Source organism: Ischnura elegans, chromosome 1 (assembly GCF_921293095.1).
Source record: "Ischnura elegans chromosome 1, ioIscEleg1.1, whole genome shotgun sequence".
In the NCBI taxonomy this organism is placed as follows: domain Eukaryota; kingdom Metazoa; phylum Arthropoda; class Insecta; order Odonata; family Coenagrionidae; genus Ischnura; species Ischnura elegans.
The window spans coordinates 97,052,596-97,066,336 of NC_060246.1; the positions used below are offsets into that span (position 1 = coordinate 97,052,596).

A 13,741-nucleotide genomic window follows, 5' to 3' on the forward strand; every position below is an offset into this window, starting at 1 on the left:
TCACTATAAGATACTTTCTTGTATACTGCAGAGGAGACTTAACACGTATGCTGAAGTAATCATTGGTGAATACCAATGTGGATTCAGGCCGGGAAGAGGAACAACCGACCAAATCTTTGTAATGAGACAATGCATGGAGAAATGTTATGAGTACAACATTGACCTACATATGCTTTTCATTGGTTTCCAGCAAGCTTTTGATAGTGTCAATAGAAGAAAAATATTGAAGGCATTGGAGGGATTCGGAATACCAAAAAAACTAATTAAGTTGGTAAATATGGCTATGGAAGGATCTCAAGCTATATCGGCCTATATCGGGGGCAAGACTAGTGAAGCCTTTAAGATAACAACTGGAGTAAGACAAGGAGATTCCCTATCAGCAGTACTATTTAATCTGTGTCTACATGAAGCCATGAAAGAACTGGGGTTAGAGGGGACAATTGTGCATAAATCTACTCAGGCATGTGCCTATGCCGACGACATAGTTCTAATGGCACGGAATATGGATTCTCTGAAAGAAAAATTCAAAATCTTAGAACAGAAGAGTAAGAATATAGGGCTCAGTATTAATGAGAGAAAAACGAAATACATGAAGAAAGATTTCGTGCTTTCCTGGCGAATGGACTTGGTAAAGAGTTCTCGGGATCGCCACCGGGTCAGGAACTCCATATCTGCCAACGTTTCGATGTCCGACTCGGTCATCGTCCTCAGGTCCACACAGCCCTGAGGACGATGACCGAGTCGGACATCGAAACGTTGGCAGATATGGAGTTCCTGACCCGGTGGCGATCCCGAGAACTCTTTACGAAATACATGAAAATGTCGAACACGGAAGACAGAAGATGGACTCAAAACGTTACATTGTGGCAGTACAACTTTGAAAATGTAAAATATTTCAGCTACATCGGTACTAATTTAAACTGTAAGAACTCAATGACCGAAGAGATCAACAAGAGGATAATGGCTGGAAATAGGGCTTACTTTGCTAATATTTAGCTCCTGAAGTCAACTCTTCTATCTAAGGAGATGAAATTCAAGATCTATAAGACACTTATCAGACCCGTCGTGACATATGGAGCAGAAACGTGGAGCATTTCCGCTGGAAACGAGCAAGCTCTGCGGATATTTGAACGGAAGATTTTGCGAAAGATATATGGTCCCGGGAACTTGGAGGATAAGAACAAACAAAGAAATAGAAAATATTATCCGTGGCGAAGACATAGTGAGATTTGTGAAGACCCAACGGCTAGCTTGGCTAGATCATGTAAAAAGAATGAGTGAAGAAAGGATGCCTAAGAAGGTGCTACATGGAAATATGGATGGAAAGAGAAAAAGAGGAAGACCGAGGAAAAGATGGATGCAGGATGTGGAAGAAGACATAAAGGCTATGAGGATTGTCAGATGGTGGGAGAAAGTGCAGAACAGGAGAGAATGGACGGGCGTCTTGACGGAGGCCAAGGCCCATACCGGGCTGTGGTGCCGAGGAAGTAGTAAGTAGAGACGGCAAAATAGCCCCTGTTCTAACGAAAATAGAACATGGGCTATTTTGCCGTCTCGCGTCCACGCATTCTCGCATGTGTGATAGCAATTCACCGCTTTACACGACGAAATTTTGATTGCGCCTTCGCACCTACGTCAGATTGCGCAATTCCGTGTGCCGTGTAAAGTCTTTGAAATGGGCATCTTCACTACCCTCATTTGAAATACATGAACATGCGCATATATCAATGGTTAAGTGCTGCAATGCCTTCCTGACAGCATACCCACAAACGTAATTGAGACCCGAATATTCCCGGCAGTGATTAATATTGGTTTGCTCATAATTTCCAGGAGGTCGAACTGATTGAGTATGAGCTCATCATCTTCCAACGCTTCAACTTCAAATAAATAACTTACCTTCGACTACAGCAAATATGATAGGTTAAAAAATGAATCTTCTAACGTCATCTCCTGCAAAAATAGCGTTTATAGGAAGAAAATTAACTTCAAACGAGTCATGTCGAGTATCTTATTCACCACGAGTCCACTGTTGTAGAATGATAAACAAATAATAAACAGGCCTCCTCCTCGTTGTTGCCAAATATCATCCCTCCGGCCTGTTTAAAGACGGCCGTGCCCTGCCCCTTTGTTTACAAGCATCATCATTGACTGTTGGGCAGGCATCATGTCACCTGTGGCATAAGTTGAGGTATGCACGATTGGGTGCCTCAATGATTTATACAGAGGCTAACTGTAAGATGGGTGGTGGTGGTGCCCTGGCAGAGCAGCTGTTGGGTGCTCGACCCTTTAAAATCACAGGGCCAATGAAGAGGGGGAAAAACCTAGAAGGTGATGTAATTAAGTCATTAAGACGAGAGTTGGGTGTTAGTTTTGAAAATACAGGACTTTTATTGAAAGCTGAACTCCCTGAATTTGTGGCATCGCCTCATTAGTTCTGAATATGTGGTTCATGGTGAAGTGTCCCACATCTGAAACATGCAAGAATTATATTAGCAAATGTGGGAAAGTGGGCAGTAGATGCCATGCACAACTGCAACTCCAAATGTTGTTTTATGGGAAGGAAAAAGGAATATTGTGCGTTGCTGACCCTAAGTACGAAGTCAATTCCAAAATTGAAATTAAAATTGTCAATTATGATACAAATTTAGCGAAGACACTGGTTGACAGGGCCAGGGGATTCTGGAGAAAAAATATATTCCCACTGTTAATTAAAGCCCTTTGATTTCAATAAAATGTTTTAATGGATTTTACTTTACAATTTCTTTTAAAACCTCAATCCATTTAAATTTCACCAGAAGTCAACTGTCTATGTTAACAACCTATCTCTGTATTCCATAATTGGAATGGTTGGATTCTGGATGGCAAAATGTAGGTAATGTGAATATGAAAATATGAGCTACCTGAGAAAATATGAGGTGCTTCTAAACTTATGGTAAAATACTGATTGCAGAGGTTTGTAGAATATTTTTAATTCTTTTATTTACAAGTATTGCTATAATAATAGACAAGCTCTCACTGACTCATTAAATTTCAATAACTAATCAAACTTCTTAATTATCTTATTTTCTAAATTTATCAATCCTGCAGCTATTTTATTGACATAAATTTACGCAATTTTTCTAACAATTTGCCATTTAAGTTACATTTCATTACCATATAAGGCTCCGCTGCGCTCCCCAAAACTCCGCCCGTGCACCTTTTCCCCGTTAGTGCCGCCCAGAGTCCCGGAGGAAGCGGCTGGTACGGCGGCCCCCGCTGCAGTACAACCTCGGAGTACTCGGAACGGCATATGTGACGTCAGTCCCTTGGAAACAACCACGCCCCCTTTCGAACGCCGTTTTTCGCGCCATTGGATTTTCGACAACTTTGAGAATTTTTATCTCGGGAACGAAGCGTTACCTAGCCCTCGGGTTTTTTGCGTTGTGCATGATTCAACGTCCTCTATCTCCTCTATTTTTTTCAAAAAATGTGCAAGTTCTCCGTTGGACAATTTTTCATCCTATTCGCCGCATGCTCTTCGCCATTTATGGTTCGCATTAAATGTTAAATTTTACTTCACCATTCGTGAGCAACTCCTTGGATTTTTGGCTAAGGAGGATTTTGGTTGACAAATACTTGAACCATACGAAACTTTTTCATCTCGACCGATCTTCTTGTTGAAGGATTTCCGATGAAGTTTACTTTGCAATTGCTTTTGAAATGACCCTTATCCTTCACCTTAAAAGGTTTCATGGCTCGATTAACAATTTTTTAATATCCATGAAAGAAGCCAGTTTCTTTGCAGAAATATTTCTATAAATTTAAACATTTTTCTCATAATCAGCGGAAAACATTGAGAGATTAATATATTATGCAACTTTTTGACCCAGATACCACCTCCTTTCGTAAAATTCGTCTCGTTATCACGTCGTTCCCTCGCCTACTAAAAAGATATACGTTGATCAAAGGGTATAAAAACATACTGAATTTTACTCCTTGAATAAAAATAAAATAAATTCTCCCTATTTTTCTGTCCGATGTGCAACATTTCGCCTCACTGATTTTAACGAACTCTTCACATCGTTTTTGTGCATTTTGCACCGTTTTTGAACTGCCTCCGCTTTATATGTATGCCCTTTTTAATCTTATTTCCTGCATCGTGGGTCTTCTTGGATTCCAAAAATTGGTAGGCATCAACCAGTTGATTTGACAATATTAATTCAATCAAATTTTCAATTTCTATCTATAATTTATGCAGCTGTTCAGTGCAGAAATATAATTCATTTAGGAATGATTATTCAAATTCTTTAATTTCATGAACAAATAGCAGGAAAGATATGCATAGCTGACGACAGTTCTCCAATCGGTGCTGTAGTTTTTCTTCCTCTGTTCTTCACAACACTCCTGTATCCAGTTAAATAATTTAAGATAGCATTATTCTCAAGTTTCTGCTACTGCCAAATGATCTATGAATATTTTAAGTTCCTTTTTAGATCCATATGATGCCTGCCTTATTTTCGAGTCCTGATGTTTATTTAAAACTCATCTATTAACAACATGTTCACTTTCACATTAGTTTTTAGGAGGTTTGTAGTCGAAAATCATCCTAATATCATATGAGTGCAATATTTTATGCTCATATGAGTGCAATTTCCTATATTTTTCTCTATTACTTCAAGTAATTTTTTTATCATACGAGGGCCTTTTATTCAAACTCCGATAGCTCAGCAAAAACGCCATACAAGCGACAGGTGGGTAAGGGCTACTGCGCGTCCTCCGCACCACACGCTCAAGTCATTTCTGACCGTAGAATGTTACTTAAAAGTTAGTGGCAATCTCATTAACTACACTACCTCAATGTATTCTCCCGCCAAGTTTACAATGCGGAGCTACAGCCAGAAAATTCGCCGAATAGCTTAAGCACTGACTTTTCTTGATATTTATGCCGACAAAAGAGAATTTTAGCGTTAACTCGGCTGTTCAGCGTGAAATATTACGTCGATTCCCATTCAAACAAAAGAAGTGACATGCTGAATTCCGGAAGTCTTCTGATCCATGACAATGCCCGTTATCTCAGCGCCGATGCAGCCCTACTGCTCCTTAAGCAATTTCAATGGGACGTTCTCGATCACCCGCCGTACAACACCGACATAGTGCCGTATGATTTCCATTTTGACGCTGAAATGAAGATGTGGCTAGGAGGGAAGCGTTTTCAAACGGGCAATGAGCTTCAGGGCAAAGGCAACATTCATTGGAATTCATTGGCGGCAACCTCATATGAATAAACATCCTATCATAGTTAAGCTAGTCCACAGACACGACCAATTCATCAATCGCCGAGCCTTATGTCGAAAGGACACCACAAGTGTGCTCAGTATTTACCTGTGAAATAAAATTTAGTCAATCATTTCTTATTTTTTTCATGACCCATTGGAGCTTGAAAAAAATTGCCCCTTATATTATTCAATTCGAGATTTAAATTCCATCATTGAAAACAGCAAGCGCTATTCTTGAAGATTTATAAATTCATTTGAAATATAAAGAAGAATAAAGAATAAAGAAATATTTATTGTTCTCGGACCTTTATGGTCCACTAAGAACATACAAGGGCTTACATTCATATTAGAGCTCAGCGCACAGAAGAATAAGATACATGCAAACAAATAGAAAATAAATTGTAACAGAATATAGTGGCATATTGGTACAATTACATTTTTTCTTGTAATAGCATTTTAGTGAACATTAGATTTTTAAAAGACATCAGTGATTTTGCGGTTTTGATTGGTTCAGGAATACCATTCCATAGCCTTGACCCATAGGTTCGATGTTGAGGAACAATTAAAAAATCAGCTATAATGAGTTGTGTTTTTCTTATCTTCGCTTAAATAGCGTAATATCCTTGTTGCTCCGTATGTCGTGCGCTAGTTTATCTGATCGTTTACATTAACGCCAATCATTATTACAGTATTAAGTGCCTCCATTATTCTGGTAAATAATAAAATAACGGATATACATCCGGTTTGATTTAAATGCTCTTAAACCAATTTGAGCTGAATTTGTATACAAGCGCTTCCAAACATTGGGTCAGTGAATTCTAAACATTCAGGTTTTCGAAATAAACGGCGTGGGAATGCTGTGGTCTCGGACATTTTACGACTGTGTGCAACAACAATTTCAAGCTATTTGTTAATTTTGTGTTGATTGTTTCCTTGCTTTTTCTAGCAATTAACGCTTTCATTATTTTGCTTACTCGTGGTCTCACTCTTAGTAAATAAACAGGTGAAAGTTCTCCAATTGCTCCCAGAGTTGATTTCACGAATGGAGTTGATAGAAACGATTTTTTCGGCTTTAAAAAGTGGAGAGAATTCGTTTAGATAGTTTTTCCTAATCCGTTTTGAGCACAGTAAGATCTAATATCATCTCTTACAAAGTATTTCTGCCGAATGTAATTGATCTGGAATATGACCTGGTTATTATTATTAATATGAACTTATGAAATATGCATTATCGTAAAAAAATTAATTTTCCCGAAATATAATTTAGCGGTCAAGTAAAGGAAATTTGGAAACATCATGCAATAAATTTTTAGGAAATGGTATTTTATTTTTTGCAAGACCTTCAATTAAGCGGGCTATTAAACTAATTTTGCAATTTCAAGATGGCTAGAAGTCTTCATTAACGCAGCAACTCCAAAATTTGGTGATCATTCATTTTGAGTTTTAATTGTATCACCTTTTCGTCAAATATGAACTTGTATTTAATTTATATTTCTTCAATTTCCATTTGATTTTCCAAAGATTTTGCGCCGCATGAATTTACACCAGAAAGTAATTCATCTCAACTACTTTTCATTTTGTTGGCCACTGATGAATCCACGTTGCTGTTTCTGGTATTTTAATGAAATAAAATAAGGAAGTATCATATTTTAAGTTATTTTACATTAGACATTATCATTCACTGTAGTGATTTGGGCCAAGCAACCTCATGAAATTGTCTAACACCAAGTTATGTAAAGTGCCGTCATATATCTTTGCAACTCCTTTATTGTTATCCTGATTTACGTTTATTTTATCTTTCGAATAAGGATAAGACTCGTGTTTTGCATTAATTTCAGTAGTAATTATAGTTAAAAGTCAGGTAACTGGAAAATGTCTCCAGAATCAGCGCACCTAGGTTATTTTAATTTGATTACAAAATTAGGTTATTTTAGTTTAATTATTTGTTTAGATTACAAAATTACCGTTTCATGAATACCAAGTATGTTTTTCGAAGAATTGCTGCTATAATTCTGTTCTCTGCATGTTGTATTGGATAAAATCAAATACTCGATCACTCAGATAGAAGCAAATACGCAAATATAAATATAAACAGAAGGTAAAGCAAAGCGACAGAACAAAAACACAAGGAGGTGGACACAGCAGTGGATAAACGTTGGCTGAATAAATATGGAAAGGATAAACAATTTTACATTCATCGCTGCCGCTCTTTCCAACGTTTTGTTTTTGTGTTCCATCTTTATTCTTCTCCTCCTATTTGTATTAATGTCCACAGATTGAATAAAGTTCTATACGTACGAGATATGGTTGAACAGCATTAGAATCCCTTGGGAAATGGAGTTTGCTTTATCAATAGTTTCTTTGGATGAGGTCATCATCACTTCATCAAATTGAATGAATATCAGCAAATGAAATGAAAATTAATTATAATGGAATGATTTTTTTCAGTGGATGGATGAGTGGATTTTTCTCATAAAATTCCGCTCGAGTCATAGAAATCGATTTACTCATGCCCCTTCAAGTTACATTAAATGAAAGTAAAAATATCAATCCATTTTTTTTCTAGTAGTGGCCTGGCTAGTCCGCTAGAACCATAGAAATCGAATTACTCAGAACCTTTAGGGTATATTAAATGAAAGTAAAAATGTCAATCCATTTTTTCAAGTAGTACCATGGCTAGAGCACATAAGATGAATACAAATGTCAATATAAATTGATTTTGGGGGTAGCGCGCACCGAAATTTTTAAGTGGGCAACGCTGCAAACTTTCGAATTAAATTCATTTATTTTTTTAATTCGCCGAAATTCATGTCTGTGAAAGGTTCGGTTTTAGATGTATTCAATTTCGAATGATGAACCCAAACTAATCTTTGCACACATTATATCTTGTGTAGTGAAATGACGAAACCTTTAGTTTTTTGTGCATTGTGGCGATCTCCAGGCTAAATTCTTTGAAGAAGGCTTTAGCACAATTTCTAAGCAATAGGAATTTTTATAGTCAGTTTCTAAGGTTGTAATTGTTTGGCTTTCTGCGTACATACAGTTCTATGCAAGATCTTTCATTTTATCTCGTAAATACTATTGGAAAGTCATTAAAGCTCATACCTAAGGGAAAAAATTAGGTGGTTATCAGCATTAATCGGATCAAATATATATCCCGCTTGCTGATTGCATCAATTGAATTTTTTTTCAGAACTATATTCTGTTTTTGCGGACATTTATTTGTATGGCTGGGCGATGTTGCACTTACTATTTTCCAGCTCCAGGAATGAAAGTATTTTTTGTGTCATACATTTGTAATGGACTACAAGTACAATAATCGTAAAGGAACACGGGAAATAGCTGCCATTTCTAAGCCGATCCACCAGTGCATATCCATTCCCCCTGTGTTGGGTTCCCCATTGGGTTCCTTTAACTGTTCCTTTGTTAATTGTCGGTGCACGGATAAGCGAACTCATCCGTTTCCTTGACCATTCGCAAGGCACTAATACGAACAGCCGACTTCCCACAGTGAACGTGTATAACACCTGAGTCGTGCGTGTTTTCGTAGTAAAGATCAAGCAAGGTGCGTGGCATGTGATGGTGTCCTTTGCATTTAACTAAATGAATGAACTTAGGGCCAGGTAGCGCATGTTGATCACTGTAGATTAAGAAAATAAAAAGTGTTGGAGTTAAAATCAGTGTCATGAATTGAAAAAAAAACTATCGTGTGAACTGTAAAGAGAATAATTTGGTCAAAAATACTGTAAAACTATGTGAATTTTAAGTATCAACCTAAAAAATAAAATAAAACTTAGTAACGAAGGGCAATAACTATTTTTAATAGTGTAATTCTGTAAGTATTTCTTACTGCAAGCATGTGCGGAATCGGAAAATATAGTTTAAAAATAAACAAAAACAACGTAGCTTTAAGTGAAGGATTTATGGAGGTTGTCAGAACACTTAAAGAGTGTTCACTCTAAACTATGAAGATGAATTAGAATCCATCCTTTTTCATCAATATGTAGCGTTAGTTATTGCTGTAAAGGTTCATTAGGTAACATTTCTTTTCATTTCATTTCTTTTTTCATATGGAAATAAGAGTTTGCCTTTTGTTATATAACTAAATATAATTTACCATATTTTTTTCCTTCCGAACCACCAAATGGTTATAGATATTTTGTTTCCTTCTGCCATATATGTGTCAGTTTTCTTCCCTTTGAATAATTATTGCAAATTATACTGCACTGAGATCCTTCTGTCGTCTTTGTCTGAATGCCTCGATAAAAGGAGCCCCTTGCTCTCCGACGTTTCCTTTTAACTCTTCAAGATACCGTGTTTTATTGCATTGAAAGAAAGCGGCCTGGATTCATGCCACAATAGAATTTCCGAGTTTGAAGTGATAGGGAAGAGTGCACCTAGCTCTGATCCAACGTCTTCTATACCTCCGCCGAACCATTGCCGTTCTTGCCTCAAAGGGACGATATCTCGCCACGACAGAAGGTTAGATAGTTTCCCCTCCATGGAAGTCACGCTAGGTTTATCAAGGCGACGGAAGTGGTGCTTTGGTCTTGTGTGCCCAGCTTGCATGTAAGGAAAGCCACCAAACAGATCGAGATTACGGTGCGGACACAAAGACGGTAGAACGAGCTACATGGGGCATTTTATTTTAGAAATACATTCAGTTTATCTATAGGAGAATAAGATTTTCCTCAGGCTCACAATTAACCCATTGCGTGGCGTTTTTTCGAAAGTAAATCTTTATTCCTCGATAATATTCTATTCTTGAGGTCTTGCTAATCTCAGTAAAGCAATATTTGCGTTTTATCTTTTCACTAAAATTTTTACCGTATATCAGAGGGTGTTTTATGCGAAAAAATACTGAAAATAGATTATGATATTTTACACTCTTTTGCCACCTAATGCATAAAACGTGAATCAAATTTGAAAGGGCTGAATATGTTTTAGATATCATCACTATTTTATTACTTTTGATATCCTTCGTCGTAATCCAGGTAATTACCTATCCACAAGGTTACGCGCTGTTTCTGCCTATTTATTAGCTGCAAATGAATAGCTCTTGCTAGTTTTGTTTGTTTTATTCTATTGTTAGTGTATTTAATTCTCGATCTCTAAATGTATTTTTGATCACATATCGTTTTTTATTCTTATCTTTAATGGAATTTATTCTACTAGCAACGACTCATCATTTATTCAGAAATGCCCTTTCTCGTCGATTACAGGAATCATGGTCACACCGCAAAGAATGATAGTATCACACACGCATATCTTCAGGAACTGATATGGCTTAATTTCAAAGCATAGAGAAATGCTGGGAATCCACTTGGAATTAAATGGCATCCAGCCAGTCACAATTTTCAAGTTGGGTAGATTTTTTTTATCTACCCAAAACTTATATTCCTTCTGATGATCTCATTCTCTTATATGAACGAATTGATATTTAATTCATTTTTAATATTTTCCAGCTCCATCTTCTTGAAAGTCCTAAGGTTCATTAATTTACACATATAAAATTGGAATACATATTATCTGTAATTCGGTTTATATTATCATGTAATTCCAGCAAAATACTCATATTATATATACAATATATATAATAATAATAGTATATAAAACCTCGCGATTTGTGCAGAACGCGATAATGTATATTACTACTGGAGGATTTTCCCCACCTGCAGCATTTCACCTTCGGCACCGAAGATAACGGGTCATCGCGCTGAAACGCCTGTCAGTTATTGTGCCTCTTTTGTATGTGTTTCTGTGTTTTTCTCAGTCAATTTTGTCCGTTCTTTTCGATCGGTCTAATCTATAAGTAATCGATCGATCTATCTAATAAATAAAATTCTCGAGCCACGCTTTGTTTCCAAACTCCTCCGTAATGGCTGGACCAATTCCTATGAAATTTGGTGTGTGTTCAGTGTGGCTGAGAATATCTTGTAAACTATTTTTCATTTTTCTCCAGGGCCCATGAGGCCCTGGAATGGGCTATGAGTCATTTCCATAAGAAATACATGTAAAGTTCGTTTTTAGTGACTGCAGACCTTTTTCATTTTGCATATTTAAATTAAATAAATAAATAAATAAACTTTATTGGCTCTAGGAATCCTTTCCTTTGGAGCCTAAATAAATACATGATCATAAATACTCAGACTGAGAAGGTTAACATAAAAAAAAGAAGAAATCACTAAACACTCAAACAATCAACTCAAACAACCACCTTTATACATATTTCAAAAAACATGAAACAAAATCAAAAACCATACAAAAAACATACAAACCCATAAACTGCAAGTTGCGGACGCTTATATAATTCAGGTATCATAAAAATAAAAAGAAAACAAAGACTTTTTGAAATTATTGAATGTTGAGATATTTTTTAAGTCTTGAGGAATCGAATTCCATACATGACATGAATTAATATAAAATTAATTTTGGTACATGGTTGTTTTATGAATAGGTACAATTAATTTATTTGTATTTCTTGTAAATCTTGTTTTTTTCATAAAGTTATCTATGTAAGGCTGGAAAATGAAACAAGGAGTTTCATTTTTTTAAAGTTTATACATAAAGAGACCCATTTCAAATTTTCTTCTTTTTTCAATTTTTAAAATTTTTAATTTCTTATAATATGGAGTGACATTCTCATAATATGCAATGCCACACACATAACGCAAGATACAATTTTTTATTTTCTGTAATTTAGATATCTGGCATTTGTTAATGTTCGACATCACCAAAGAACAGTAATCACTATGAGGAATCAACAAAGCATTCGCTAGTTTGAGTCTCAATGGTATTGGCATTAGGTTACGAAAGCATTTTAACTGGTGCAAAGATTTAATAACCTTAATTAAATAATTAAATATTTATTAAATAATTAAATAAATAATTAAATTAGTGATTATGGTCGCATTAAGTTAGGACATACCATTGGAAAGAAAAATAAATGAAAATTCTTATTCTTGCAGTCGAATTTCGTTTTCCACGTGATTTACGATGAATTTACAAAAAAAAAAAACTTCCAAAAAAAGCTGAAATTTTAGCGTTTTTGGCTTACTGTCCCCTTGACGATCGTCAGTATTGTTTATGTCGTTTGAAATCTCTTTCTATCACCATACATTATGAATGGCATGTTCCAAGGAGATGTATTGCTACCACGAATCCCTATTATTCCGGCAGATGTGCCAGTTGAATACAAACGGGTTCAATTTCCAATTAGATTGGCATTAGTAATAACAACTCTTCAGGTCAAACGATGTCTTTTTGTGGCTTTGAGGCACGCGGTGTTCTACATACGGACAATTGTACGTGGCATGTTCACGCGTGGGTAAACAATCCAGTTTGTTAGTTTTGGCTGAAGATGGATTTACTAAAAATATCGCTGTTTTTTTTTAATAGCCATAATTTGTGACAGAAATGTCATTTGAAATTTATTGATTGCTAGCAGACCACTCAGTGTTGCTCGGGAAGTATAGTACCCAGAGAAGTGGGAAACTTGTAATTGGGAATTTATGGTGACATGGCAGATTTTTAGGTAAAAGAACAAAGCAGGTCTGATGATGGTATACATATATAGCTGCAAACAATGGAAAAAATGATTTCTGTATATCGCGCACGGGATGAACTTACGCATACCCCCGAAAAACGTTTTGCACCAAGAGTATTAAAAAGTAAGAGTAGAATCCTTTTAGTTATGTTTTAGCAGACCGTGTCATGGGTTTTGTCTACCCAGCAGGATAAGCGAGCAAATAAGTTGCACGACGTTTCGTAACTAATGGTAATGACATAAGGACGCAAAGAACGCGTCGAACAAAACCAAAAGTAGCACTACGTGATTTGGGAGTATGAAATACAACTATGAATTAACTTTGGTTGACAAATAGACACCGTCTTTTACATATATAAAAGATAATAAAAGGACAATGAATAAAAAAATGAATGTTCACTGTTTTGTATCGGTCAACATCGTTCACAGCATCTTATACTTTTAGTCATATACCACATAGCCACACACCTACAATTAGTTGATTATTTTTTATTTCATCACCAAAATATAATTTTTGTGGCAAAACAACGTTTGCCGGGTCAGCTACTACATACTATATTTATATTTATAAATATATACTATATAGTTATATACTGTATACTTATAGCTAATGCTTATATTTTATGTACTGCAGTTTGTATCTAACTGGTAATAACCATATTTTGTTCTTTCAGCAACCGCGATCCGATTTTGCGAACGTAGAAGGCGTCTCAGCAACGGCTACGTCAGCTCTACAGGTTAGTCGGTAATTCTTAGAATAAATCTTTTGAAGAGGAGTTATAAAGCTATCCATTGCTTCACATGTGTTACAGCGAGGCCCTTAATCGGTTGTATCCCTTAAAAATACCTATTCTTCAGAGATTCTCCTTTATGCCTTGGTTGTCCTAAAAATAGCAATAACTACTACAAAGCTTTTAACATAAAACACATCCTAAGGTTT

General features: G+C 36.0%; 1 protein-coding gene across 1 annotated transcript in view; it reads left to right on the plus strand.

The window, feature by feature from the left end:
• Window positions 1-13,741, plus strand: part of LOC124166836 — a 603,633-nt gene that overhangs the window by 164,746 nt on the left and 425,146 nt on the right. Inside the window, exon 2 of the mRNA XM_046544536.1 lies at window positions 13,476-13,538. The gene's annotated coding sequence lies outside the window, so the exon portion shown is untranslated. The remainder of the gene's footprint in view (window positions 1-13,475; window positions 13,539-13,741) is intronic.